The sequence below is a fragment of the Hypomesus nipponensis genome, chromosome 17 (genome assembly GCF_054491055.1).
Source record: "Hypomesus nipponensis isolate SF chromosome 17, ASM5449105v1, whole genome shotgun sequence".
NCBI lineage: Eukaryota > Metazoa > Chordata > Actinopteri > Osmeriformes > Osmeridae > Hypomesus > Hypomesus nipponensis.
In genome coordinates this window covers 14,680,402-14,704,880 of record NC_140377.1, presented here as the reverse complement: position 1 = coordinate 14,704,880, position 24,479 = coordinate 14,680,402, and the positions used below count along the sequence as shown (strand labels likewise).

The 24,479-nt window shown below is 41.6% G+C and overlaps 2 long non-coding RNA genes and 1 pseudogene across 2 annotated transcripts; 1 reads left to right on the top strand and 2 right to left on the bottom strand.

Moving 5' to 3' along the window:
• Nucleotides 1–1,136: 1,136 nt before the first annotated feature.
• On the bottom strand, nt 1,137–4,400 carry LOC146253663 (uncharacterized; annotated as a pseudogene).
• A 360-nt stretch (nt 4,401–4,760) lies between these two features.
• Nucleotides 4,761–23,604, top strand: LOC146253661 (uncharacterized). The gene is made up of 4 exons (XR_014731863.1): nt 4,761–4,878; nt 5,051–5,141; nt 5,265–5,360; nt 17,331–23,604. It is a non-coding gene; the product is annotated as an uncharacterized LOC146253661 (long non-coding RNA).
• LOC146253662 (uncharacterized) lies at nt 8,386–9,071 on the bottom strand. The gene is made up of 3 exons (XR_014731947.1): nt 8,888–9,071; nt 8,692–8,794; nt 8,386–8,499 (listed from the first exon to the last, which is right to left on the bottom strand). It is a non-coding gene; the product is annotated as an uncharacterized LOC146253662 (long non-coding RNA).
• Nucleotides 23,605–24,479: the final 875 nt, after the last annotated feature.

Here is a 24,479-nt window from a genome sequence, read left to right as displayed (position 1 = left end):
AAACTTACGCGAGTGGTGAATTGCGACGGTGGGCAGGAAGGGTCAAAAAGGAGGACAAAAGGGCGAAAAGACGGACACGCAACAGCGGTCCGGACAAAAGGCTGGAAAACCGGACTGTCCGGCCGAAATCCAGACGTCTGGTCATCCTATCTGACACTGAAACATCAAAGGTGGAGACTTGAAATAAAAACGTGCGAATAAATCTATTGTGTCTACACAACACTGTTTTCAACATATTGACTAGATTGAAATTATAATGTTAGTTGTTTCCACTTCTGTTGTCTAAGCAAACGGGATCGACTTAGGTGGGTAACGTTACAGTTTAGCAACCAAATTATATCATGATTCAACTCAGCTTCAGTTAGCTAGATATCATGCTGAAAAATAAAATGAAAAATAACCTGACAAAGATCTGGAAAAACATGCATCGTGAATTGTAGATTTACATAACAACACAGGTTATTTATTAGAATGAAACACAGTCAAGAACATGAAATACCGCGTTAGCCCCATTGCCAATAAACTAGGCTAAATCTCACATTCTACCTATGCTCTTGTGTTGGCAAGATCACTTGGTCAGGCTATTTAAAGGTATTGGGGTCAAGTGACTTTTGTGCATAGACAAGTAAAACGGAGCTGGAGGCCGAAGGAGCCCCCGAGGGACACCTGCCTTCTGCAGCTGGGGCGGGAGCCGCCAGACAGGGTGGAGGAAGTGGCTCCCGAGCACCTGTCTTTGGTCCGCTGCTGCTTACTGTCTGCCCTGGCCAGAGCTTGTGCTTCCCTCCTCACAGCTCGGTCCTCTGCCTCCTCAATGTCGTCGGACATCTCCTGGGCTGTCAGTAACCTGGCCTTGGTAACATTCCTCCTGACCTTACCAGTGTTGTATTTAATTTCGGTCAGGAGGTGGGCCAGATCAAATGAAATCTGGCCTGATGTTACCAGGGGATGGGTGAGGTAAGGATTTGGGGGAGGGGGAGGAGGAGGAGGAGAGGCAGGTGGAGCAGGTGGGGATTGGGCTGGGAAAGGGGGATTGGGTTGGGAGGGAAGGGCAGCCCAGGAAGATGCCGATGGGGTTGGCGGAGGTTGCGAGGAGGTCCCGGCCCGGACGGCATGACCCGTGACCAGTCGATGGCCATCGAGTCCAGAGGGTAGATGCCACACCTCCTGAACCCAACCACCACCACTCTCCGATCCTTCACCCTCTGGTAGGAGTCTCTTTGGACCCTTGAAAACTCCTTCTTAGAAACCAAGAAGGAGTGGCTCACTGCCAACAGATCTCCTGTAACACCAGAGAAATCTGCCTTCAAGGTCTGAAAAAACTCACATCCAAAGGCTGAAGGATGTGAGACGTGTGTGGTGGCAGGCACAGGAGAATGACACCCTCCCTCTGTGCCGTTCGGACCAACTCTGGATCCAGGTGGGACTGATGTCCATCCATTATGAGCAGCAGCGGGCACTCTTGACTGGCAAACTTCAGGAAGTGCTCGACAAACCACTTCCTGAACAACTCACTGTCTATGTAACCTGCTGGCCACTTCCCGTAGAGGGCATTGGGAACCCCCTCTTTATTGTAGGGGCCCCCTGGATATCCCCCCTTGTATATTATGAAAGGGGGGATATCCTCCCCAGCTGCATTGATGCAGGCTAGGACAGTGATGTGGTCCCTGGTTCCCTGGGCCTGCCTGTAACCGTGTTTAGTCCCCCAGGGCACAATGACCTTCCTTCTGGTAGCATCCAGCTAAAATCCCATCTCATCACAGTTGTAAACCTGACGGGGTTTCTCCCTCAACCCGTGCTCCTCCATGGTGGTGGTGAGGAGCTTAAAATACTCCTCTACTGGCCCCCTCTTGGCGCAAGATGCTCTCCCATGGTCAATGATGTCTGGGGTCCGGGCAGTCAGGCGATGGTGGTGCCGCTCCCTAAAGTTGATCCACCACGTCTGGCCAAGCCCAGTCTTGGGGGCTGCCTGGTGGTGGAGGTTGTAGATGGCCAGAGCGTGGGCCAGGACCTGAGGCTTCGTCAGTGGAAACCCATGACTGGCAGAGTACAAGAGATACTCCACCAGGTATTTCTCATCTGCAGGGGTGAGGAGAGTCCTCTGACCCGGAACACAATCAGAGTACACCCTTCCACTGACTCGGTCACTCAGGCTGGTTTTTGGGACCCCAAACTCCTGCCTGCCTTTCTTTTCTGTTTATTCTCTTTTCTTTGCCATCTTTATTTTCTTTCAAGTCTTTCCTGCTTCTTTTCTTTGCTATCGCTTTTCTTTCCTGCTTCTTCTCTTCTCCTTGCTACCTTTCTTTTCTTTCCTGCTTCTTCTCTTCTCCTTGCTACCTTTCTTTTCTTTCCTGCTTCTGCTTCTTCTCCTTGCTATCTTTCTTTTCTTTCCTGCTTCTTCTCTTCTCCTTGCTATCTTTCTATTCTTTCCTGCGTTTGCTTCTTAGTTATCACTTTTCTTTCCTGTTCTTTTCTCTTCTCCTTGCAATCTTTTTCTTTCCTGCCTATTCTTTTCTCCTTGATATCTTTCACGTCTTTTCTACTCCCTTTTCCTCCTTATTTTCTCACTCACTTCCCTCTCTTCCTTTGCGTCTAAATCTGTTCAGGCAGGAATACAAGAGAGAAATGAGCACTTATTATAAAATACTTTACGTAGCCTAGCTTGTGAAAAAAATGTCTGCCTTTACGTTTCAGACAAAACAAATCTGCTGTCGCAACTTGACATCAAACGTGTTTCCCTGCCCCCCTCCCTTCACCCCCCGACTACAGATCACGTCACACAGGAAAGGAGGGGGGCAGGCAGGGTTTGCTAGCCCCCATCCCTTCCTCCCCTCGACTGCAGATCATGTCACACATGATCGTGTATTTTCATTGGCTAGACAAAGTAGTGTTAAGATACGAAATCCCGTTCGGGTTTGGACAATAGTAGTTTACAGCGGTCGGGATTGGACACAGTGACGTTACATCAGTGTAGCCTCAGTGTAGTTTTGCAATCTGTTGGTCTTGGTCAGCTATGTAGGCTACCTTACAAACTTAGCTAGCACTAATGGTACGGCTACACCAAGCGCGGAAATTATGCCGTGCAGAAATAGAACGTTCACAGAGCGTATCTTTTATTGAGCCGGCTACACTGGACGCGTTGAATATGAATCAGTTTAGCTGTCTTTGTTTATTTATTTTACAAATACTGTCAACTACTTACTTACTATTTAACACTTGAATATATCTACTTACTATCACTGTCTATCTTCAAATAGAAAAGCAAGGTTAAAATGGTTAGAAACATTAAATCTCCATGGAAACAGCTGATTTATTGCTTTCTTCATTATTTACAGCAACATATCATCATTTTCATAGATTTATTACCAGACTATGTCATAAGGTCCACGAAAACGACGCTAAAAACACTAACAGAAAACGATGGATTAAACTACATATAGACTACAAAACACTAGCCTACTATTAAACTATTTTAAGTTAAGCTAAAAATACAAAAACAACCTACAGTATATCTAAAAACTAATATAAAAACGATTACTATATAAAATATTAAATAATTACTGTAATAAAAAATACTATTGTCAACTAACGCTATATTGTCTCTTGTCACTTTAGCTCTTCACCAACAACTGCAAAGAATAACGTTAGCAGAATTTGAATGTTGAACTGTTCACGCAACCCGGTATCACACAAAAGCGTGTAATAGTCACGTTGGTTCACTTGGGAAACCATGTGAGTGTCAGGTTTTGCCTCGCCAAGGCGTGAACATTACACGCGTGTATGAAGGAGGACTACCAACAGGGGGCGATATTTCAATTAACTGCCAACAACTCCCACAGACCAGAAATAAGCAGGTAAGATGGAGATGGACGATTCCCCCCCTTTTAATATTTCTGCTAAATAATTAAAATGTTGTTTGTTGAAAACGTTTTTGGGTGCTCGAGTGTTGTTATTTTTATTGCATTTTATTTGGCTGTTAGAAAGCCGAAGGTTATTGACGTTAGATGAAACCAAATGAGTACTTTGACGTTAGTTAGCTAGCGCTTTTTAGCATTTAGCTTAGCTCTCTTTAGCAGTTTAGTTGTTGTTACCGGCTTTACAGCTGGCTTCAATGCTAGTTCAAAATGAATGCTTGCTAAAGTTGATTAAAGCGGTCTGACGCTTTTACTTCTGGAAAAAATTATACTGCCCTTTATTTTGCAAATGTATTTTTAAATAATTTTAGATCCTTTAAAGTGGTTTCAATATGCAGTAACAGCATCCCAGTTACTTTTATAATTTGATACATTTCTGCATTTATGACAAAGAAATCCATAAAATGTAGTTGCAAGAGTAATAACAATGTTTTAGTTTTTCAACAGATTCTATTATACCCACCACCTTCATTCACCTTCTTTGAACATCTACCTACTCGCTTTAAATAAAATAAAAAACAATGTCTCTTTTAAGAGCCATTCTATTTCATTCATTCCTTATACAGCTCACACACACACACACACACACACTCTTTCTCTCGCTCTGCCTCACACACTATCTCTCTTCATCTCTCTTTCTCTCTCTAAATTAGCCTATTATCTTGCCATGGCTGCTCAGCAAGACATAGGCAATGCGGAGGATGCTATTTTCCTTGCAGACATGTTTATTGCTGAAAACAAAGTGAATGTCTTTATCAAGGCTGTAATCTTGTAGTATTGGAATTTGTATAAACTGCTTCAGAGTTTTCTGTGTTTCAGTGTTATCATACAATGCTCACTTTCTGTAACGCAGGGCAAAGCAGCATCCACTCATTTGATGTCCGCTGGGTGGAGAGAGATGGTGAAGGACGTCCACTGGTAAAAAGGAGCAGAAGCGGAGAGACGCGTTCACGACATTCAGCTACAGGTAGTACATGTCTTCCGAGATCATTTGTGATCACCCCCTTCAAGAATCTTATATTGTATAACTATTGTATAACTGCCCTCATTGTAAACAAAAGCAAAGGGAGTTTGATTAGTGGGTGATAGGCTGAAATTTTTTTGAGTAAACCTGTTGGTCATTTAACATTTTGTGGCAGATGGCAGAGAGAGGTGAGGGGAGTGGTGGTTGAGGCCAGGTATCTGGTAGATTGGATCCACCCCCGAGCCATGTAGGGACTTCCTGTCTCGGTGAGAGAATAATTGATTGTGGGTTACGTATAACCTTTAGTCAGTATATTTAAAAGTACATTTTTCATTGTACAGTATATCTACTTTTTCTTTATATCTTTTTCTTTTCTATTATTCTGTCAGTTGTTTCTGTGGTTACCAGTAAGGACTCTTCTCCTTTGGAGTCAGCTGAGGAGGTTCCCACAGTGACCCAGTTAAACTGTACTCAGCACTTATTTGGTAAGATGACACCTTAATGTCACTTAAAAAGGGGGCAAAAATCATGAAACACATGATTTTATTTGTCATTCAGACAGTGAGATGCAGAAATTGCAGGACATTTTTACATCAGCAGAAGGTCAAAGTGCAAGTGAGGCGCCTTCAACATCTACATCATGGAGCTTGCGCCAATCAGCAGCCCAAGAGGAGTGGCGGAAAGCAAGGTCTTATCACCTTAGCTCTTTGCTGTCCTGCAATGTGGTTCCAGAGAGAAACTGCATTTGCTGCAGAGACTGCATGCCAGAGGAGTGGCTGTGTATGGATTGTGACATCCGCATCCGTGCAAAACTTGCACTCCGTAACAGGGAGTCCTGTATCAATGGGATTTACAAGCCCATTGACCCAACAGAGTGCTGTATGCAAAAAGATGGCAGATACACACTGTTCAAACAAGGTAGAAAATTGTCTGTTCTTCAGTTTATAGTTTTTTAATTCTTATATTACAATCTGAATTCGATATTTAAGTTTCCTGACTACTAATTATAGTTCTCACCTCAGTACGTCTACTGCCTACTGAGAGACCTGTCCAGTTGTGCACTGACGTTGTCATACTCATAATTCTAGTCAGAATATGAGTCTGAGAACTCTCCGTTGGGCTTTGACTACAGGGCGTGTTTCAAACGAGCCTGGAAAACAAATGCCTCTTCGCTCAATTGGATAGACCTACAACCAATCAGAGCAACGTAATATGTTGTTTGTTCAAAACAAATTCAACTTAAGCGCTCTTTTGTGACATGGGTGATTACGTTACTGTTGATCATCTGTCCATCATTGTATAAAGCCCGCCCTGGCAATTTCATTGGTACGCCCGGATTCTGGTTTTCTGTAGTTGTTCCCCAATACGAGACCCTCCAGACCCAACTTCCCGACCATATTTTTTAGTGGGCGGGGAGAAGTTGGGCTGGCAGCCAGGCTAGTGCACTTGTGGCCCTGCAAACATTACAGAATCAGCTGGCAGAGCAATCATTCTGGTTTGCATAAATGATGTATGAAGGTATGAAGAATTACTTTATATTTAGGGTTCCTCCGGTAGGAGGGAACCTATTGTTTTTGTTAGTATTCTTATTATTCTTATTATTTGGGTTCCTCCGGTAGGAGAAAATTGGTACACATGCCTTATTTCTCATGGGGAAAAAAAAGCCTCAAGAACCCATAAGGTCCGCCACGATAGATTTTGCTGTACTGTCCAAATTTGGTACAACCTTCAAAACCCTTCTCCTCATGAACCATAGATCCAATCGACTTGAAATTTTTTACAGATGTGTAGAATACATGTTTTTATAAGGGGTCAAATTGAATAAGAATTGCAATACAAAATGGCTGAAAGAAGTGTATTTATGTAAATGTCCAAATTGCCTCAATATTCTTTTTGTTAATAAATCAAATATAATTTTGGCTGATTGTATTTCAAACCTAATAGGGTTCAAGACGACATCAATCTCTAGAAACAAAAACAATTTCACCTTGGTATGATTGAATTCAATTGAATTGCTCCACAGTGTGCGCTCCAAATTCTCACAGACTCATCCTGCCCCTTGTCACTAGGGTGACCACCTGTCCCGCTTTGCGTTATGTCGCACAGCATTTTCACCCCTTGTTCCGCACATGCTGTGCTATACAGCGCAAAGAGGAACAAGTGGTCAACCTACTGACACGCGCGAGCTTGGAGAAACGCACACATCCTTTCTGGAAATGGTGTGCTGACCAAGCCTCACCCTCATTTCGCTTCCAATCGCATCTGCCGTTACGAATATAAATTCTTTTTCGGCAGCCATTGTTGTTTTCAACTGGAATCACCTGATAGCCGGTTTGCAGGCAGCCACGTTCGGTAAGTCCTATTTTTACACATTTTAACCTAGAATCAATGATTGGGTTCGTGAAAGTACAGTACTCTTGAATTATGGTGAAGGTTTGAGCACTTTGAGACCTTTAGATTGTGAGTTTGAAGTGACGGAAAACCGAACTCGAAAAGTAGCTAGCTTTTTCCCTCTGTGTAATTACTGAATCATGTAGCATCTCGGCAAATTCATCAAAACGGTAGAGGAGGGCAGCTTTTAGGAGAACAAGCAATTCCCCACAGACCTGTCGGCTCAGAATTTTTATTTGGGTCGAGAAAGTCTTTGTAATAAGCCTATGCGCCAGGGAGACAGCATAGGCTTGGGCGGCAGCCATGTTTCGGTCGCGTCATGTTCATAAGTTCACCATTTTACAGTTCGGTCGACACCAAAAATGTGTTTGTTACCAAACCTCGAGGAGGGAATCCTTTAGGAGATGTAGGAATTGTGCTTGTAGCCAGATGCTCCGATTATTTTTGTGATTTGTGGAAAACTTGCAAGTGGAGTGAGACTGCGTCCCCGGGTGTACATTGTTTTGACTTACGGTGCGTTCACACTGCAGACTTTTACCTTTTTCATACAGATTCATTCAGAGCTGTAGTTCTCTTAAATCACTGTTGTAGTTCGTATAATGTCATGGCAAATGTGCAGACAAAATACAACTTTTACACACATTAAGCAAAAATCCGATACGCATTCTAGATCTGACATGATGTTATCTACAGCAGTGTTTCCCAAACTTTTTTTCTGGGGACCCATATTTTAAAAGTCACAACCCAGCTAACACAGTTACGTTGCCCTTACGTTGCCGCAACGTCACTCGTTGACCAAACGTGCCGCAACGTCTTTGGCGACGTTGCGGGACCGTGCATCTGTGGGGCGCCAGTAGGTTGCCGCAACGTCATCTTGTGACGTTGCCAGTCCGTAACCGCAAGGTCGTGGCAACGTTAGTTTCCGACGTTGCCAGTCCGTAACCGCAACCTCCTAGCAACGTAACTTTCCGACGTTGCCAGTCCGTAACCGCGACGTCGTCGCAACGTTATTTTCCGACGTTGCCAGTCGGTAACCGCGACCTCCTTGCAACGTTGTTTTGTGACGTTGCCAGTCCGTAACCCGTTGCCTAACTCAAGCTAATCATAAACAAGGCAGCATTTCCATGTAACATTCAGTCATTTTATTTCAAACAAAGTGCCAGTGAATACAGTGAATGAAACAGTGAATGAACATCTTCTGCCAGTCCCCGCTACAGGTCCTGTCTGTTGGCCCTGACAATGAAGCACAAAATAAGTTAGTGTCCTATCAACATAATTGCACGTATCAAAGGGGCTATACAAGTCATAAAAAAAATCACATCTAGAATAATATACATCATCAAAAAAATATTATGGGATTCTAGTTTTTGGTCACATAGCCATGTGAAAGGTTGGATTGGGAAGCTGCCATCATCATTCATTCACCTGGCTTGTTTTGAATGGGCTGCCGGGGCGTGTTTGAGTGTGTACGCTGTGAGGAGCTCCACAGCCGTCTCTCCTAGTCCCGTCTTCCACTTCATCACAGCATCTGCAATTAGAAGTCATTAACTTATTGTTAGCACCAATTTGAACGTTGAACACTGCGTGTAAGCCAAAGTTCACAACATCTCAAAACACCTACCACTCTTTCGGAACTCCAGCACCTTAAGGCGCTCCTCAAGGTCTTGGAGTTCAGCCTGTGTTTGGGCCACCTGTAGGTCCGTCACTGGCACCTCTTCAGCATGTTTGCCCTGTCGTCGCCTGAATAGGAGAGCCTCTCGCTGGTTCTCCTCCAATGTCTCCATTTTCTGGAACATAACCTGTAATGTAACGTCGCGGGTTACCAACTGGCCACCTACTGGCAATGTTGCCGCAACGTCATGTGTTAGCTGGGAAGCCTTCGCGACCCAAGCCAATAGACATTATTCGTAAATTACAAAATTAAGGTGGATTTGACCATTATTGAACAATAATGAGGATCAGTAGCGGAGCCAGAGGGGTGACCGGGGTGGCACTGGACACCACTGACATCTAATTGGCCACCCCAAAATGTAATTTGCTACTGGAAATTTGATGCTGATTGACATTTCATTTGACCTCTTGTTGAAAGAAGCATTTATTTTGCTGCGTTGCATGCATTATTTAAATCAAAGAGAGACATTTGTTGTGAGACAGCAGAATAAAGAATATTTCCACAGCTCTAAAAGCTTGCATTGGGTTTAGGTTTCCTGAACATTTTTTACAAATGTTGATTAGCCTACAGTAGCTGTGTACAGTCACTTCGACTCCAATAACAGACAAACTGAGACAGTCAGTAGAATTGTACTCCGATTTAACATTTTTTTATAATCTGGTTTTAGAACAAAAAAGTGGCTTTGTCTCAAGATTTCTACAGTGCAGCTAATTTAATGCTCAACACTTTGGGCTTATTACTTGAAAGAGGAATTATTTAGGCTATCTCAGTTACTATCAGGTCTTGGAAATACAGTGACTTAAGTAGGCAAATGGCTAGTAGAACATTTCATAATAATTTCAGTTAATCAAACAGCTGCAAGACCCATAAAACATTACTAATTCAACTTTGGTAGTGTAACCAAGCTCTTTGTAAGTTTGGTTTAGATCTAATTGTATATGATCCTGTGGACAAAAAGACACAGACACTGTCTTTTTTAATAACTTGTATTTTACCACTGCTCTTCTTGACATCGCTATTCGAACAGCCCTCACTGATTTCACAAATGCGTTCAGTATCAAGCCTACGGAAACTCACATAGAAAGGTCTGCTACAGTAGGCTATTCTCAGGATTTGCAAGTTAGCTAAATTTATACTAGCCCATATCTTAAATAATTTTGTAGATATAACAATGGATTATGCCACTAAATGAGTGACTTGGCTTTATTTCTGGACATACTGTCCACAACCAGGGCTGGACTGGGGAAAAAAAATCAGCCCTGGCATTTTTGGCCCAGACGGTCCACAGATTTAATTTGGTCTTGTTTAGGCCAATTCCAAAACTTTTCTTTGCTATTAGTTAACATAATATATATGAACATACTTATTATACTGTAAATTTGTAATGTGGTTGGGCACCATGTTATTTATATTTTTCAAGTCCATTTCTGCTTGATTTCTGCTACCTGTCAAGTCAAATTGCAGTGTTTTTTGGGGTTTGTAAATTCACTTTGTTTTATAAATAAACTGTGTACTGTGTTATTTCTGTAACACAGAAATGCTATTATAAGTCCCTGGAGCTTGAGCTTTTTTTCCTAAACATTTTTGTATGTTCCAGCACTTATAGACCCAGATTATACTGTATATATTTAATTAAAACAGTGACCCAAGACTCTGGACAATGGACCCCCAGAAGTAGCCTTGGCCACCCCGTATAAAACTCTAGTTCCGCCACAGATGAGGATATTCTAATGTTATTTTATTGTTATTTCAGAACTTGTAGGCCTACTGCCATTGTTAATAAGCTATCTCAGACTGAGTGATCACTTCTCGCTGAACAATTGAACCAGCAATATTTAAAGAAGTTATCCAATAAGTGCCAAATTGGACATTAAATATAGGCTATTAAAAAAACATATAGCCCATTTCTTCTTATTTTCAACATTCATTTGAACCAGAAATATTGGAACAAATATGTAATAATTACAAAAAGATTACAAATTATACAAAACATGTGTACCATTTCAACATTGCTAATGGTAGGTAGGCCTGTCTGCGTTTTTGTAGCGCGTTCCAGTCCGGGGTGCTGTAGGAAAGCGCAACACGCATATCAGGCGCAGCATTCAGTCTGTTTTTGTGCTTTGTCTTCATTTTTGTGAGCACAGAAAATCCCAATTCGCACATGTATGTGGTAGTGAAAGGAATAAGCATAGAAATACTGGCCCTACTGAGGACATGATATTCTGACGAAATGCTAAATCCAGAATGATGATAAGGTCACAGATCCATAGGGTCAGTGCGATCGCAGCTGAGCTGCAACAACTCGGTTTCTTCTACAAGACTAAGCGTCAACTCAAGCCAAGTATCAGGACTCTAAAATTCGAAGGGATTTTGCATCCTACTTGTATCATTCAGAATGGCATACTCTCTGTTGGAAAATAGCAATCAAAGTTCTCAATAAGCGCAACAACATGAGTTTGAGTAAGCGCAGATGGCTGCTGGTCTTTCAAATAGGGGAAGCTCATTTTCGGCCTAAATCATATCCTATTTTACATTAATTTTCTAGTTCACTGGCTAGTTCACCCCTACGACACTAGCCTGGCCTACTGTTTATTTACATTTATTAATTTAGCAGATGCTTTTATCCAAAGCGACTTCCAAGAAAGAGCTTTACAAAGTGCATAGGTTACTTATAATAACAACAACAAGAAGCATTGCGGGTAGCCAAAACATGAAGCACACATTGTGAACAATCGAATTAAGTGCCAAAGGGAAGAACCATAAGACCATGTAGTTAAACAAGTTACAATTAAACAACATGAATCGCTATGAATCATGAGTCAGGTGGCTGAGCGGTGAGGGAGTCGGGCTAGTAATCAGAAGGTTACCGAATTGATTCCCCACTGTGCCAAATGATGTGTCCTTGGGCAAGGCACTTCACCCTACTTGCCTGGGGGGAATGTCCCTGTACTTACTGTAAGTCGCTCTGGATAAGAGCGTCTGCTAAATGACTAAATATAAATGTAAATGAATGAATGAAGGAACGATCAACGAAACAATATTAAACTCGAAGAAAATGTGGGAATTAGGTTAAACTGAAACAAGGCATGTGGTGTAGCTATAATTTTATGGAATGTATGATGAAAATTTGCCAGCAACTTCGCCAAGCCAATACCAAGAAAGGTTGCAGCAGTTTGTCTTTCGACTACACTTACAGAATCCGCAATGGGACTGAACTTCAATAGCTTCGGTGCCTTTTGATAGTACAAAATTAGTGTCAATCAAAAGGAGATGCAGTCTTTCGACAGACCCTCCAATCATCACGCGGAAACCCAGCGTCCAGGCCAGCCTCCTCCATTCACCCCCATAGACTCTGAGCGTCCATGGGCGGGACATAATCGCAAGTTTCGAAGCACTGAAAAAAACTGTTCAAAGCTGAGCTTCAACATGGAAATGCACTGTGGCGCTACGGGAATGAATGAGACGGATATTAGTCGGTCGACCTGTTAATATATGTAGCTGATTCTGAATGAACTCGTCTTCAATATGAACGTGTTCTAACGCATTTAAAATGTTAACACAATAGTAAATATTTGACCATTAATTTGTTTAAGAAATCGCCAGTGGCAGAGATGCAGATCGTGACAAGGCGACCCCAAAAAAATCTTTAGCGACCCACCTGAGGGTCGCGACCCAGTCTTTGGGAAACACTGATCTACAGCACTCATTCTTCAGACAGATTCATTCAGAGCTGTAGGCTAGTTTTCTTAAATCACTGTTGTAGTTCGTATAATGTCATGGCAAATGTGAAGACAAAATACAACTTTTACACACAAAGCATAAATCCGATACGCATTCTAGATCTGACATGATCTTATCTACAGCACACAATAGGTTATCTTTTTCCACACTTTTTTTAGGCCGAGTGAAAGATTAACCCTTTGACACGTACGAACATACCGGTATGTCCATTCCTGGCTGGTCCCTGGAGCGTACGGACATACCCGTATGTTTAGAACGCGTCCTTAGAATGTCCAGTTTGGCTTATTACGTAACAAGAAACTCTTCAAAATTAGACTACGTGTACATTATAAACATAAGTCTTGATGTACTGTATATTTTGAGAAAGTTTACCTTTATTATCCATATGAAAACGTTAGTTTAGCTAATGTTAGCTAATAGCTAACCAAAAATAACTCACGCTTTACTCACGTCACCTAGTAAACCATAAAATTATCAATTTTCCTTGACTTGGCTATCACTTCCAACACATGTTACTTTTGTACAACCAACTAAAGATCAAAATAATAAATATACATTCACTAATATGCATCTAAAACATCCGACAATAGTTTTTCTTTCGTCTCGTTTTGAGCTACTAGAGGCCATCTTTGATTTTTTTTTCTTCCGGCAACAAATATGACCCTTGATGATGTACCACTTGACCCCGTACACCTCAGTATTTTCTCGTGAGAAGAGTAGGTTATCTCGTTGGCCCTTTCACACCCACAATGCATTGAGTACTGACCAAAAAACATGGCAGTCTATATTATCGGTATTAGCCGAGTTAGCTTGTCGACAGCTACACTACAATAATATATCATATGCATTCACTGTGGATTCACTTGAGTGAATATTTGAAAATCGGAACAGTAATGATAGAATTAAGTTATTTGAATCAATATTTTAATAAGTTAAAAAACCCACACATTTCTTAATTTTTACCACAGTATCATTTCATTCATTTCAGGTAGCTACATGTCCAGGAAAGGGTACAATCTCGTCATTGTCACGTTACATATCAAGGAATATCATTAGTACACAGATATAAAAAACATCAAAATCTAAAACCTTGATGCTATGTAGAGGTAGGCAAGGCTTCTGTCAACATATCGGCAGAAAGGTACAGCATGTTTGAGTTGTGTGATGTACTGGCTACATTTAGGACATGATCCTTTACACAGGATCCATTATGGGTATCCAGGATCATGATGAGTTTGGGATTTCTGGATCTGTTGTCATGACAAGTCAACTGGCATTTATTGTCATCATATACTTACAGTATACAATGAAACTAAACAACGTTTTTCCAAGACCTAGACAGAACCTACACAACTACAACAACTGCGTGGTATTAGGTCAATAAAAGACAAGATTACATTTGTCACAAATGCATCAAGACACCAAAGTGGGGATATTGTGAATGTAAACAAGTAGGGCTAGGTCATAGGAAACTGAATGTAAACATAACATACTAATACCATAATATGTGGACATCAGTTTTTGAGGTAGCAGCCATATGCCAAAATATTGAGTGGAGTCTGATGATGTACAGGTGTGTGTGGGGTGCATGGGTTTGTCCACAATGCGTGTGGCTTTGCGGAGGCAGCGTTAAGTATAGATGTTTGAGAGAGGGACGAGAGATCCCGACTTTCTTCTTGGCTGTCCTGACTATCTTCTGCTGAGTTGCGGTTTGAAGCGGTGCAGTTCCCAAACCAGGCTGTGATGCAGCTCCTCGGGATGCTCTCTATAGTCCCTCTTACAATGTGGTGAAGATGTGGGATGGGAAATGGGCTTTTAGCCACTGCAGGTATACCAAGGAATAAGGTGTTCAACGGTTTAGTTGATGTTCAGCAGGGATGGGTTGCTTTGTGCTGACCTGACTTGCTCTGCACACCTGAGAGATGGCAATGTAGTACTATACATGGACAATTTGTACAGCAGTGCAACCCTCTTTCAACATTTTCTGTCTCTTGGAACGGGGTCTGTGCAGGCCAACATTCACATTCACCTGTAAAATTAGAAAGGGAGATGTTCAATATATAGAAAACGGTCAACAGCAGGCAGTCAAGTGGTATGACTAGAGGTGTGTTCATAACCCTATGAAACATTACAGTTATACATTAGTGTCTTGTCAATTCAATAAGTTGTTATTTTGAATAAGCATAAAGTATGGTTTATTCTATGTCTTCCAAGTAGCTCAAGCCTAGATTTTCCAAACAAATTACACTTTCACATTTTTGCAATACTTGAACTGTGGCCTGACAATAAATGAGGAATAATAAAAGTTCCATCAACACGGAAATGAATGGCAGTAGATGGTAGCAAGAGATCACAAAACATAGCCATCAATTTAGAATGGATGTCTGCATTATTGTGTTCGCTCTAATTGGACTAAACATAAGTTACGAGCTAGCTAGCAAAAACATCAGATCGTGGAAATCAACAACAGGTCATGCTGTCATCTCAATATCATGCCACAGGTATGTGTATAATTTGTATAAATAATCTACTCACCGGAAAAGTTTTCCCAGAAAAGTAGAAGCCAACCAGAAAGGTTTGGAAGTATCCAAGCAGCATGAGCTTACTTGATCGCTTTTGATCAAGGGGTCCGGGAGTCATTGTCCAGTCTCGCCTTTATGGCTCAACTTGATTGACATTGTTGATAATTTACTCTGTTACGTTGTTTGTGTGGTCAGATTAAAACGAGTACAAAAATAATGCAGGTGCATCCAGACAGACTAACGTGCTAGGATTGTAATGCATCGTTTTATTTTCCTTACTTATTTTGTGAACACGGGCTGTGTTGCCAACTCAGTAGGCTTACGAGATGGAAGCCAAGTAGAGAAAACAAAACGATAGTTAGACTGACTGGATGTATCTGAATTATTGTGTATTCGTTATAATCCGACCACACATACAACGTAACATAGCCTCGTAAATTAGCATCAGCTAACTTGTTGATTTGACACTACGAGCTAGCTAGTTTGGCAAAAACATCACATCGTGAAATACAACAGTTCATGCTTTCATACCCGTAGCATGCAAAATATATATGGGTGGTATAATTTGAGTTGTAAAAATACTTTGGTCACCAGAATCATAGCCAAAATATCTACTTTGAAGGTTTCCGCCAGTCCCCTGAAGCGGAAGTAATACGTAACGAGAAGGCGGGATAAACAAAACAACCAATGAATGGAGTAGTCGTCACTAATACGGGGTGCAAACTAGGTCAATGGAAAATGCGAAGCGAGAAATGCTGAAATTGTATAGCAATTCGATTTCAATGCGTCATAATCAATTTCTGGAACATTGACATTAATCAAAACTCACGCGCATAAAAAACTCACTCTGGGGGACCAGTCAAGAAATTTAGAACCTACGTGTGAAAGGGTTAAATGCCTCCCGCACTCTATGTACAGTAACGGGTCTTGTGCCGGCTGGAAAAAAAGATGCATCAGACATAAACGTTGACATGTGTAACCTTTTATTATATTACTCGAAATCTCTGCAAATCAATCGCTCGATTATGTCTTGCCACTACACATTCACTGTATGGATAGCGAGTGGCTGCCAGCCAGCATTTCAGCGTTGAATGTCAATCGTGTGCCGGGTGAGCTAGCTAGACTATGCAGCTAGCACAGAAGAAAGTTACGTAATGTGAAAAACTGAATTAAAGTACAAAAAACAACACACCAGGGACGCCGACAACCTCAGGAACCCTGCGCCAGGCATAATTTTTTTTGTTTACATCTCTATAATTGAACATAAACGTATCATACAATACTGGGTATGAAGACACACATACGATGAGTTGATCTTCCATCTTGAAATTGTCAAACCTAGAAATGTTTACCATGATCAACAGTTGCTACGTTACAAGAAACAAGAAACAAACCCGATTGGCCATCGCTGGCGTTTTCACGCTCCTCATTTACATAAAGTTGAGAAAATCCAACTTTCGCCGCCCCGCTCGCCTTCCCACAATGCCCTACGCGAGTGGGGACGCCCCGCTTGACTTCCCACAATGTCCTACGTGGGCGTCAACGCCTGGTTTCATTGAAAATGAATGGGAAGCCGACGCCCCGCTCTGCCCGCCGCTGCAGTGTGAACGCACCGTTAGCCTCAGTGACAGACTCGGCTCGCTCACTCACTGGCAGTGTGTAAATGATATTGTAGTTCACTCAATTCTACTCCTAAAACAGGGAGGGCTGCTTTTTGTAGACAAGAGTCTGCTGAAGATAGCCAGTATATAGGATATTTCAAAACAAGCTTATTTCATTTGTCATTTTCTTGAGAAAGCGACCTACGTTAGCCAGGCTAGTTTCACTCGGTCAGCGTATTAAGGTCTCTGACAGTCAGAATCACTGTTTACAGGCAAAGGGCGAGTTGGTCTTTGGTCAGATGTGAAGATATTGACCAGTTTAGAGCTTAATACTCTTGCCAGAGCTGGAATCGAGCCAAATGTTTGGAGTGACTTTGCATGGCCGGGTCTCCATCAGTTCAACACATTTGGATTTAAGTTCAAGTAATGCCATTGCATTTCACAGTGAAAACTGTCGTTTATGTCAAGTGTAGATGTAAAAAGCTTCATTTTTCACAACTGACATGGATCTTTTCTTAACTTTACCAGGTCTGGAGGGTCATGCAGAGGCCTGCTAAACAAAAAATACGGAGTGTAACAGAGGATGCCCCGCAGCCTTCACCCCCACCAGTTTGCCTACAGAGCGAACAGATCCACAGGAGACGCAGTGGCGGCAGCACTCCATGCCACTCTGTCACACCTGGAGCAGCAGGGGAGCTAGGTGCGAATGCTCTTTGTGGATTACAGCTCTGCTCCCACACAAGCTAGTGATTAAGCTGGGGGACCTCGGGCTCCCTTATACCACATGCAGGTGGATCAGCGGCTTCCTCTCTGGCCGCAGACAGAGTGGGCCATCACACATCCACAGCCCTTAGCCTCAGCACTGGCTCCCCCCGGGGCTGTGTGCTCAGTCCCCTGCTCTACTTCCTCAACACACACGACTGCACCCCTGTCCATCACAGTAACACCATTGTAAAGTTTGCAGATGACACCACAGTGGCGGGGTTTATCTCTGGGGGGGATGAGCCCGCCTACAGAGAAGAAGTGGAGTGGCTGTCGAATTGGAGCACGGCCAACAACCTTCTCCTTAACACTGCAAAGACAAAATAACTCATAATAGACTACAGGAGATCGACTAGAGGAGATCACACCATTGACCATCAGCCGGATCAGTGCAGACTTTTGCTTCCTGGGGGTCCACATACAGGACAGCCTATCCTGGAGTGTGGACACCTGAGCTGCTGAAAAAGGCCCAGCAGAGACTGTCCTTCCTGAGAATACTCAGGAATTGAGGAGTAACATCACACAAAGACTGCTGGTGTTCTTTTACCGAGCCTCCATTGAAAGTATACTGACATACTGCATAGGCATTTGGTATACCAGCTGTACAGTGGCTCAGAGGAAAATGCTCCAGAGGGTCATCAACACTGCTCAAAAGATTGTTGGCTGCCCTTTCCCCGCACTGGGAGACCTACACAGATCCCGTTGTCTCAAAAGAGCCCAGAACATCATAAAAGACACTTCACATCCTGGGCACTCCCTGCTTGAAATGTTGCCATCAGGCAGACTGTACAGATCAATCAAGGTAAGGACAAACAGACTCAAACACAGTTTTTATCCAACTGCAATAACCACTGTCAGTGCTGCCAAAAAATAATGTGGACAATGTCATGTTATGTTTTATGTGATGACTGTGGATGTATGACATGGGTGTGTTGTTTATGGTACTGTCTCAGGTATATTTATTCAGATTTATTAGTTATTGTTGTTTATTTTAGTAATTGTAGTACTTTAATTTTATCCTTTTATTGATTTTTAGGCCAATGAATGTTGCACTGACTGGAAGCACTTTAATTTCGTTGTACCTGTGACAATGACAAATAAAGATCTATCTATCAGGATGCAACAGAGGATGCTGTGAGCAACACAGACCTCTTGCTGGACTACCCCTCTCTAGCTGGACAGCTTCTCTTCAGCCTCTTGAAGCCAACTAATAGATATCCCCATTAAACTTCCCAAGTTGATTACTTATATTAAGACAATGTTTTTTTGTATTACAAGTTTTCTGAATATTGGATGTAGATATGCAAATTATATGCAAATGAGACGCAATATACTTAAATATGCGCACTTTTCCAGAACTGAAATCTGAACATTGGTTAAAGCTAGGTAAACACTTTTAGTGTCCTTTTGTTGATACTTTTAATATAAAGTTTTTTACAGAGGACATTCTTGATATCTCTTTTTATCACTTCAGAAATCAGAAAATACTGTCAATACTAATAAAAACACGATTTTTGCCACTTAAAAAAAAAAAAAAAAGCCAGATAAATCAGGCTATGAACTATTTATAAACAAACTAGTGCTGTCAAACGATTACAATATTTAATTGCGATTAATCGCATTAATGTCATAGTTAACTCGCGATTAATCACAATTAATCGCACATTTTTATCTATTCTAAATGTCCCTGATTTCTTTTTGTCCCAATCTTTTTTCAAATTTTAATGCTCTTATCAACATAGAAAAGTGGTTCGGATTGCTTTGTGCAAATATTTTTTTTATTGAAACGAACATTGCAATCGCCTGGCTTTGACGAGGGGGCAGAGAATTCGCATCAGCTGTGTGCTTGGCCATCAAGTGGTATTTCAGACTGGACGTGCTGCGATGATAGCTCAGTTTACAACGACAAAACACACAGATCACTGGTCTTGTCAATAGAACCATTTGGCAACTTTTTAAAAGCAAACTTTCCATTCAGAATCTTATTGGCATCCATTTCGGCATCTCGTGCTCGTCATCCACTCAAAACGTAACGTTAGCCTACTACCAGAGAATGTCTAATATCCGTAAACGGGCTCTGCTACTACTCTTTAGCCAGCTCGCAAGCCAAACGAGTGTTTGGCGTGCCTGTTGTTTTGTTTCCGGTCTAGCTAGATCCGGTGTGGTGTTGTAGTTTTTCTAACGTCGGTAGTTGTTGCAACAGCATGTGAAAAAACTACAAAGTTTGCTAGGCCAAAAAGAGCGTTAATCGCGCAATAAAATAATTGACGCCGTTAATTTGGGTTTGCGTTAACGCCGTTAATAACGCGTTAAACTGACAGCACTAAAACAAACCCTTCTGTAAACTCCTAGAAAAAGGAAATAGGAATATAAATAGAAACATTGATTTATGTAAGTTCTACAGAAGTGGAGATTTCACGCTCAGAGCATGAGAAAAAACTCATTTTGAGAAAACGGCCTTTAAAAGATATGTGTTGTAAAATTTTATACAAATGTATTTTAAAGCACTATTTACAGACAAAATATCTCATCCACACCTTAGCAACCACAGTATACAACATCCCAAATCCATTAAAACTAAAAACTGAACCAGCATTGGCCTTTAACTGAACAGAACTGTAGTCAAACACACGCACCCGCACGGACATACACTGCGACCAGAACTGCCACCCTAGTTTGGTGGTTGTCGCATTTATATTTATTTGTTAGCATTTATGTTTGCAGCCTAGCTGTCCATGCCTGCTTCATATGTTGGACCCTCATCCCTTTCTTGCTGATGCCTTTTCACTTTTTTTTGCGGTGCTCAGACACTTGCGCCTATGCTTCATGCTGGTGGTGTAAGCCTCAGCTTTGGATATTCGGTACCGATCAGTTTCGGTCATGGCGTTAACTGTCACAACTGTGCTCTGAAGCCACAACCTCTCCATGACACTTAACATGGCAGAGGCACCTTCATTGAAAGTGGAGATGGCCATACTGGCTGCTGCCTCAACCCTGCTTTTACCCACAAAAACTGTTTTTGGACACCGCGCCCATATAACTGAGTTGAGGCACTCGTTTGCATTTTGAGTGCCTCCATGCTGCATTCGTTGCAGCAGGCTGTCACTTGACATCCGGTGGTACACTGGTATAAGCTGCTTTCCTACCTCACGGGTTAAATAGTTTCCTGCATGCTGCTTGTGGCTACCAGGTGATTCCCTGTTCTCCTCTGCTTTTCTAAACCAACACCAGGAAGGATTACACCTGGTGTGCAAGGGGTTATCATCTGTTGACATACAATGGAGGAGACTTGCCCATATTGCTGCCTTCATCCCGTCTACTGAGCCCTGGTTATTTATAATTGCCCCCCTGTAATAATTTTGCAAACTTTTGCATTTATTTGCAGTTAGCTTTCCCAAACCCTTTCCTCCTAACTTTGCCTGTGCACTCAGCTTTCTTAGAGCTGTCCCCATTCGCTTGTGAGCGTGATTTATGCATTTGAGTTTGATGATGTCATGCCCAGGGTATGGGTTCAGTGCAACCACCTCCCTAAATGCTGCACTATCCCCATCTGAAAGCATCTCCGTGTACCGCATCTGGTGGCGATTCACCAACCTCGCCCACATCCTCTTTGCGGACTCCTGCTCCATTGCCTTACTTGACCCTGTGAAGTTCTTAGCACAGTCATTGTGAGTGACCTTCCAAGTGTCAAACTCCTGCTCTGTAATTTTTTTTTCTTGCTTGGCATTTTCTTTTAAAGCACAAGCATGGCAGTATGAGGATAGGACCTCATAATCTATTACCAGCCCTGAAAGGAGGTCAATGCAAACTCCAATGCCATAATGAGAGGTGAAGCCTCTTTTTTGCCAGGTTCCATCAAAAGACACGCTGATGTTAATGACAGCATCTTCATCCTCCCTCAGCAACTCTGCCATTTCTGGGTCAACATCTGCATAAGCCTGTCTGATCTGCTCCCTGGTCCTGTGCAGTGACTACAGCCCTCTCTCAATTTCTGCCACTAAAATCAAATGTTTAGTGTATTACTTACTGTTCATTTGGCCAAGTGTTACTATAAAGTTATGTTTTTGCCACTAAAGTAAAACAAATTATGTGTATTGGTAAGCTACATGATCTAAATATTGTCCACTCTGATATTAAAAGGAATAGGCTGTGTGGTTTACTGTAAATAACACATGCTTTTAATACGTTATTGATCCGTAAAACAAATTGATGAAGGCTACAGTGGAGCTGTGTGGTTGGTGGGGGATACAACAATGCCTGCTTTCATTAGTAATTGACTTTGTCCAAAGTGCCACATTTTTTCCACCAGAGTGAGAGATGCATTTATTTTCCCCTACCACTTTAAGTCTCAGCCCTGTTTCCATAGCCTACCTGTCACTCTCTTATCGTGTTTCTGATAAGTTTTCAAATGAAGAGCAGGTATCCCTAACACTTTACTTATTTTCTTGAGCGCAGCATACCCCAACCCTAACTCGTGCGCTAAGAGCACCATTCGCACATTCAAGTCGAAGGCCACGTCGTTTCTCGTTCCGTCTTGAAGACGCGTTGATGTGTATATACTTTTGCGGTACCCATCTCTTTCGCAAAGACTGCACTCTAAAAGCAAACTGCTACAAAAGCCTCGATTTTGCGGATCAATATTAATTTTAAGCCCTGTCCCTGCGCAATTTGGACAAATTAATCCATTGACCAGTTCATTCAAACGCGCCACATGAACTATGAGCCACTGCTGTGAGGCAGCTATCACCGCTATCTAACTCTTTTCCTATCGATAATTTTCGCATGGATGCGCTTTGTGAAGGAACTTGATAGTCTTCTTCATTATACTGTTTAGCCTGTTGTCTGGCAAGTGACAATTGTTGTCTTCTTTTCTTACTAGTTTTTGTTCGCGCTTCTTTCGGCATTTTGAGATTTAAAAGGTCCCACTGACAGCTCAACCAGGAAGCGTCAGTTCGCATCACGTGATACATTTGAACGAATCAGGTTATCAGAAATTGACTCCAGCCAATCGGATCTCCTATTTAGGTCTAACCCTCCCTTTGTACTTTCACGATTGGTTGCTGATACAAAGGAAATGACCATGTTTGGATCGGATAACATTGTGCAGGAGAAAGAGATCTTTACAACGATACCAAGAATGTCATGGTGAAGCAAACGGTCGCGGTACTGTATGTTAGGTTAGAATGCTAACTTTTGTTGAATTTTGGTGAAATCCACAAGCACAACAAGACAAAGTGCAGTAAAACAAACACTTTAAAATATAGTTTGAATGTTTTCTTTCAACTAGTTTGAAAATAGACATGTTGAGGAAGCAAAATAGCTAAGAAAATCAAAATTGACCAGTATACGAAAAACTCCTATTTTTGCCTGCCGTGTCTCGCCTTAACTGGCAAGTTTTCCTTTTACATGGTAGTTGCTATGGCTCAGGGGTATTGACAATTGTGGTGGACATTTGAGAATGAAACACCCAAAGCTGCTAGAATGTAGTAAGTATTTATTGAATATAGCTCTTTGCAGAAAGGACTTGACACACACAGCGTACATTAGGTAGTCTGTCGGCATCTGATGAAACATTCTCCAGAGACAGGCTTTTTATACATGGAGATAGAGCTGTAGCCACCTGCACACATCAGTGTCTTGTTCATATTATTAGCACAAAGTATCTAAACACAAGGCTACAGTTTTTGTCAAACTTTATAGAAAGTCACTAAATTATATATATTCACTACAACAGCTTGATTGACATTTCTTGTTTAGAACAGACAATAAGTCCAGTCTTTTCAAAGGTATGCAATTTACTTGAATGTTTAGTAATTGTTTATTTTATAGTTAATATAAAGGTGAATTGCCTTTTGTAATTAACAACTATAAAAGTCATGATTTGCTTGCTCTATAGAAAGTTAACACAATTGATCGTTGGTTTCACTTGTTGCTTGTCTACCCTTTTGGTTTGCCATTTACTATGTAGTCTACTGTATTATAGGCTTGTGTGCTGTCAGTTATGTGTTTACTGCCATTTTTCTTACTGTGCTGCTACATGCCAAAGAAAAATGTAATGTATGCATTTGATGAATAATAAAGTTTTGTTGTTTTACCATGTCTGGCCATTAAATCCATAGACATAATAAAGAATGTCTAGGATTAAATCATTAAGTGACCTAAAAACAGGTGTGAAGCCTGGTTATTTCCGGTTATTTTCTGCCAGGAGGTACGAAGGCAAACCAGCATCTAAGAGAAGCAACTACTAAATCAAAGTAAGTCATCACAAATTATGCATACAACTTAAATATATTATATATATATATATATATATATATATAGCCAACAGTGTATGAGTTTGTTAGGCTACTAGCGTAAAGTTAAGTTTGGTAATAATTTCAGTAGACCCTAACCGTTGTTTGGCGAGAACGAGAACTGAACGTTATGAGCTAGCCTAGCCTAGCTGTTGTTAGGTTCAGTTTTTCATGTTTTTTCCGCAAGATGATACAATCTCAACGTTTCATATGTTAAAGATATAATTGAAAGAGGCACATAGTAGTACTATACAAATTTATTCGAAGGGTGGTGAGTTAGGTAGTCTGCGTTAGTCATTAAACTGAGAAGTATACCTGTTTAGTAGGCTTTGCATACACATGTGCCATCGAAACCCAGATACCACAGAGCCCCCCCGATATATCAAACCCCAATTTACCCCCTGATTGTAACTTATGTCATAGAGCTATATCCGTGATTCAGACTGTAGCCTGTTGCAACATTTCTTAAACGCTCTTAACAGCAGAGGTATTGTAGTGAAAAGGGAATGGGTCTCAGTTGTTTCGTTACCTGGGCTTGCATGATTAAGTTAATGACTCGTGTATTAGGGATGGGCGTGGTTAATCGAATATCCGGATATCCTAAATTAAGTTAGTATTCGAA